This window comes from Oryza sativa, chromosome 6 (assembly GCF_034140825.1).
Source record: "Oryza sativa Japonica Group chromosome 6, ASM3414082v1".
Taxonomy (NCBI): domain Eukaryota; kingdom Viridiplantae; phylum Streptophyta; class Magnoliopsida; order Poales; family Poaceae; genus Oryza; species Oryza sativa.
In genome coordinates this window covers 13,651,120-13,657,065 of record NC_089040.1, presented here as the reverse complement: position 1 = coordinate 13,657,065, position 5,946 = coordinate 13,651,120, and the positions used below count along the sequence as shown (strand labels likewise).

The 5,946-nt window shown below is 47.4% G+C and overlaps 1 pseudogene; it reads right to left on the bottom strand.

Moving 5' to 3' along the window:
* Positions 1 to 3,008: 3,008 nt before the first annotated feature.
* Positions 3,009 to 5,589, bottom strand: LOC107281268 (protein MAIN-LIKE 1-like; annotated as a pseudogene).
* Positions 5,590 to 5,946: the final 357 nt, after the last annotated feature.

The window sequence follows — 5,946 nt, the reverse complement described above, 5'->3', positions numbered from 1 at the left end:
ATGGATCTGGCCAGTTCCGCCGCCCCCGAGCAGGTCCCCCCCCATGCCCGAGCGCGAGGATGAAGCCCCGCCGCCGCCGTCCTTGTGGCCGGGCAGCGGCGAGGCCAAGGAGGAGGGAAGGGGAGACGAGCGCCGGTGAGGTCGTCGCCTCCTGGTCGCCCGTGGTGGAGGGACACGAGAGGAAACATTTTTAAATATTATCCTCATGTTATTTTCCCATCTTCTGCTCGGACATATAATCAAAATCCATGTGCTCAATCCACCTAACCAGGTTGATGGTGAACGCGGAACGTACGCAAGGACATTTTTTATGTGAGGAAAATATTGCCAATGATACTTATGTTGGAATTGGACGATATGATGATAATGAGCATGAATCTGATAGTGGGATTGAGCTCATTGATCATAGTTCAGATGACGAGCGCCCAAAACGCACTACTACAAAAGTGATTTTTCTGTACGAGACCCCTTGATTTTTACAAATGGACCATAACTAGTGGCGTCTGCAAAAATCGATGGTTATTTTTGCATGCGGCCCCTTAAGTGGCCCGTATGAAAAAATCGATTTTCCCATACGGGTTTCTTAAGAGGGCCGCATGCAAAAATAAGCTCATTTTTGCATGCGGCTCACTTAAGCGCCCGCATGGAAAAATTGAATTTTCCATACGGGCGAGGAGGCGTATGCAAAAATAAAATTTGAAAAATTTAAAACCAATGTATCTCATTCATATAAACTCTAAATTAGATGATTCTTTTTCTAAATGTTTCTAAAATCATGCTCTATCATGTTATTGGGTTCTTACGGCTATTATTTGGCCATTTTCTTGTGACTTTGTTTTATCAATTAAAATTTTGAATTTGAAAACTTCAAATAATATTTTGAAGTAGTAATTGATTTCAGCTGAAAAAGTCATCAACAACAAAGTTGTATAACTAATCAAGATATATAACTTCTATTTTAGTCATTTCTTCATTCGATAAAGTTTTTTATAAGATTGTTCACAAAATGTACATCTCTCTTATAGTTTTATAAACTATATAAGAGATATGCACATTTTGTGAACAATCTTACAAATCATTTTGTCAGATGAAGAAATGACCAAAATAAAAGTTATAGATCTTGATGATTTATACAACTTTGTTATTGATGACTTTTTCAGTTGAAATCGTTTAGTATTTGAAAATGTTGTTTGAAGTTGTCATATTTTGAAATTCCAATTCAAACTGTTCAAACAAAGTCAAATATAAAAATGACAAAAACAAAAGTTGTAGATCTTGATGAGTTATACAACTTTGTTATTGATGAATTTTCCATTTAAAATCATTTACTACCCGAAAAATTATTTGAATTTCTTATATTTTAAAATTCAAATTTTGTATAGTCCAATTGAACTCGAATGGAGAAATGACCAAAATAAAATTGGTAGATCTCAATGAGTTCTACAACTTTGTTTTTGACAACTTTTTGACATAAGTTGATTTAATGTCATAAAAATCAATTTAAAGTTTAAAAAACACATGATTTTTGCATGTGGACGCTTAAGTGGTCCGCATGTAAAAATAAATGCCCCATTTTTACATTCGGGCCTACTATTTCCCTCTCAACCGTTCAAAAAATTTTCAACTCACACAAATTTTCAACCGGCCTTATCTACTACTTCTCTCTCTCAGTCCTCATCTCTTCATCTCTCTCTCTCAAATCCTCTCTCCACGCACGGAGGCCAGTGGCGCGGGGCTCGAGAGGCGGCGGCGGCGGCGGGCTCGAGAGGCGGCACGCGGGTGCGGCGGTGGCGGCCCTCCCCCGAGCGGATCCAGGGTCGGCCGCCCTCCTCCCACGTGGATCCGGCGCCGGTGCCCTCCCCCACGGCGGCGACGAGCTCCCCTCGGCGACGACGAGCTCGGGGGCGGTGGATCCGGCTCAGGTGCGGCGACGACGACAGCGGCGGGTGGCGGTGGCGAGCTCGGGCGCGGCGGATCTGGCTCGGGTGCAGCGACGATGACCTCGGCGACGACGACGGCGGTGGGTGGCGGCGGCGAGCTCGGGCGTGGCGGATCTGGCTCGGGTGCGGCGATGACGACCTCGGCGACAACGACGGCGGCGGGCGGCGGCGACCTCGGGTGTGGTGACGACGACCTCCCCGCGGCGACGACGATGGCGGCGGGCGGCGGCGGTGAGCTCGGGCGCGGCGGAGCCAGCGTGGTGGCGAGCGGCGGCGGCGGTGAGCTCGGGTGCGTGGGGCTAGGGTTTTTTTTGTGATTTTTATTTTTTTTTCACGATTTTTTGTTTTCGCATGCGGTCGGCTTAAGCGGCCGCATGCGAAAGTCCGATTTCCGCATGCGGTTGCGCCGGCCGCATGCGATGATTGTGATCTTTGCACACCTTCTAGCACATGCGGTCCGGCCAACCGCATGCGAAAATGCGATCCGCCCGTTTGCAAAAACGGTTTTTTAAGTAGTGACGTATTGTTCTTTCTATCAACGCATTTCCGTTCATGCGTGGATCTGGACAAAATCCCATCAAAGTCTTCAATGATATATCTGTATTAAGGGAAACAACAGAAGACGAGAATTTCTCTGGACCTAAGAAGCAATGTGTGACAGTAGACTAACAGAAGGTAAGACTTCCGATTCGAAACAACAATTGCGAATTGCATATAGGTGAATTTCACATAGAAAAAAATGCCGAAATTAAATAGAGCACTAGTAGTTAGTCTAAACTTGTAGCTGAGTACACAGTACATCATACGGATATATGTCAATTTCATAGCAAGTCATGATATAGAAAACATAATACTCCCTCCATTCCACAATATAAGGGATTTTGAGTTCTTCTTTGCAACGTTTGACTACTCGTCTTATTCAAATTATTTTTGCAACTATAAAAAACGAAATGTTATGCTTAAAGTACTGTAAATAATAAAGTAAGTCACAAATAAAATAAATAATAATTTCAAAAAAATTTAAATAAGATGAGTGATCAAATATTACAAGTAAAAACTCAAAATCACTTATATTATGAGACGGAGGGAGTATATAACAATACCAGCATTACGTGGGGTACGAAATTCATGTGCAGCACCCCACTTAGCTCCAAATACAGGGCAACAGTCCATCTGCGAGTCTCTTGCACTCCCTCGGTTTCTTGTGTATTTTGCATTACATTTACAGGACGCCCTAGTGACAAACGCGACCAACACCACAACTGTAGTAAGGCCCACATGTTTCAGATCTCTCCTTCTCAGAACCAATACTCTATTTGCCTGTACAACGTGGAAAGTGCAGCTGCTCCCCCAGTTGTACTCTGTTGGTGCAGTTAAATCTACCATAAATTGGAGGTACATTGCTGGCAGTCCATCTCCAGGTGTATCAGTGAAAACTATGGAGCCAAAAATATCAAGAACAAGTGCACGAGTTTGCCAATTTATTTCCAGTTGTGTTGGGTTGTTTGGCATTGCACGAAATGGTCGCGCAATTTGCTTAAACTGACAGTACTGTGAATAACTCGTAGTACTTGTATGATCCTCCATTTTCCTCGTTTTCTGCTTCATGTGTAGTTCTTCTATAGGAATCCCAAGCAACTGCTGAATCGAATCAACCCATAGGCCATCATTAGTTTGGCCAATAATGAATAGGCAAACCCCATAAGAAGCTAACGTCTTGCAACGTTACTGTCATCTCACCTACTGGTAAGTGAAAACTATTGGTTTCAGGCTGCCAATGCTCCACCAATGCCGATATTAAGTATTTTTCAATATTGATTTCCTTCATCTTGGTAATCAGGAAAAAAAATCGGTACTGAAACATACTCTCGCGTCGTCCTCCCCAAGGGGCGGCTCAGGAGGCGACGACACGGCCGCCCCCTCTCCCCCACCTTCCTCCTCCGCCTCGCCGCGGCCTGAGCGGCCGCCAGCAAAGCCGCGTGGCCACAAGGAAGGCGGCGACAGGGCTCCTCGCTTCTCGGGCTACCAGAGGAGCCACCTGGGGGGCGGCGGCGGTGACCGCCAGATCCATGCCGCTCCGCCCGGATGTGGCGGAGTGGCGGCTGGCGGCAGGGATGGCGATGGTAGGGGCGAGAGGGAGATGGTAACGGCGAGACTGATCTGGCCGCGCCAGAGGCGGATCCGGCGCCCAGAAGAGGATATGCCCCCCCTCCTGGCGGCTAGATCAGGTGAGGGCTAGGCCCGTCGCGGCAGTGGTGGCGCGGAGCTCGCAGCAATAGGGTGCAGATCTCGTGGCAACGGTGGTGCGGAGCTCGTGGCAACGGCAGCGACAAGGGGTGGCCGACGGCGACAGCGGGTGGCTGGAGGCTGCAGCTCGCTGGTTGTCTGACGGCAACAGCTGGAGGTGCGGCCAACAGCGGCGGCGACCGGCGTGGTGACTGCGGTGCAAGGAGGCGCGACACGGGCGGTGGCTGCGTAGGCCGGCGAGGCTCGGACAGCGGCGGCGGGGTTGGCCGCGGCGCAAGGAGGCTTGGCCGGTGGCAGCAATGGTGGTGCCGCGGGAGTGTCGTTGTGGTGCGGTCGGTAGAGGCAGTGGCAGGCGCAGCGAGAGGCGAAATGGCGCGGCCGGTAGTGGCATGCGGAGATTGGCCGTTAGGGGGTGCCAGTGCAGTGTTGCCCACGCGCCGGCGGATGTTTAGATGGCGGTGGAGCATCGGTGCATTAACGGTGGATAGGCAAGCAGTGGATGGCAGGTGAAAACCCAGCCCGGCCTCGGCCGGGCCGGCAACGATGACTCTCGAGCGTTACTCCCCGTCCTAAGGGCGTTGTCGTGCTGTCTCACCCCCTCTAGTGGGGCTGTTGGGTGAAAGCCCTGTCAAGGTTCTTGAGTCTTCGATGGACGGTGGCGGCGGGGCTTTAGTCGCTTCTCTCCCTCGGACGCTGCGTCTAGGCAGTACTATTGCCAAAACCACCCAAACATCTGCTGCAAGCTCGCTCTAGAGTCACATCCTCTTGTATCGGCGCCTTAGTTTATACAACTTGGCCACGTCGGTGGGCATTGGGGAGAGAGCGATTCCATTCTTCTCTCTCACCCTCTCTCCCTAAATCCCTAAGATGTGGATACATCAGGGTTTTGTGTCGGTTGTAAGGGTTGGGTTTTGGGCGATCCCAATTGTAGTACCTTTGTTGGCCTAGCGGCGATCGGTCACGCTTAGCGGCGGACGGTCCGGTGCTAGCCTTCTCCTGGGTTTGTATTTGGCGCTGTCAGTGTGTGGGTGGTGGTATACTTTTTTCTTTTTCTGGTTACGGCCTCCTAGGGTTGTAATCTTGTTTTTTTTTCTGCTATATCAAAATGAACTTTTCAGTGTCTTGTGCGAGTCGTTAAAAAAAAATTCTTAGCAATCAGGAAGAATCCAAGATTCTCTAAACCGGATCGGCACAATGAGTCATTGAAATGCCAACACGATAATGCCTTATATTCATGTAGTAGCTAGGCTGAAACAAAAGAACTAATTAATATTAAGTTCAGAACATACATAAATGTTTGTATATTAAATATTCAAGAACTCACACAATCAGAAATTTTAAAAACTTTATGTTGACTATAAGGCATCCATAACAAATCACTGAGGCCATCATTGGCAGCCATCTCAATTAGCTGCAAAATATGTCCAGAATTAATTAGCACTTTTTGATGACAGCAGAAATATATAAAATAAGCAATTCAGTTAATAGGCTACATTGGTCAGAAAATTTTAGTAGGCTGAATGAAAATAGCTGTTCAAGACTACAACTTCCTATCCCACAACTAAATTCACAGAAAAAAAATCAATTATACGGAGTGCTCCTGCATTAGTAGGTAGAACAAAATGATTACTTGTGAGCAAATCAACATTCTGACATACATCCTAATTCTATATGACTCATATTCCGATATCCATATGGTTGCAGACATGCGTGCAAAATAGTATCGATCTGGGAGCAAACGGAGAAAAAGGTGTAGCAA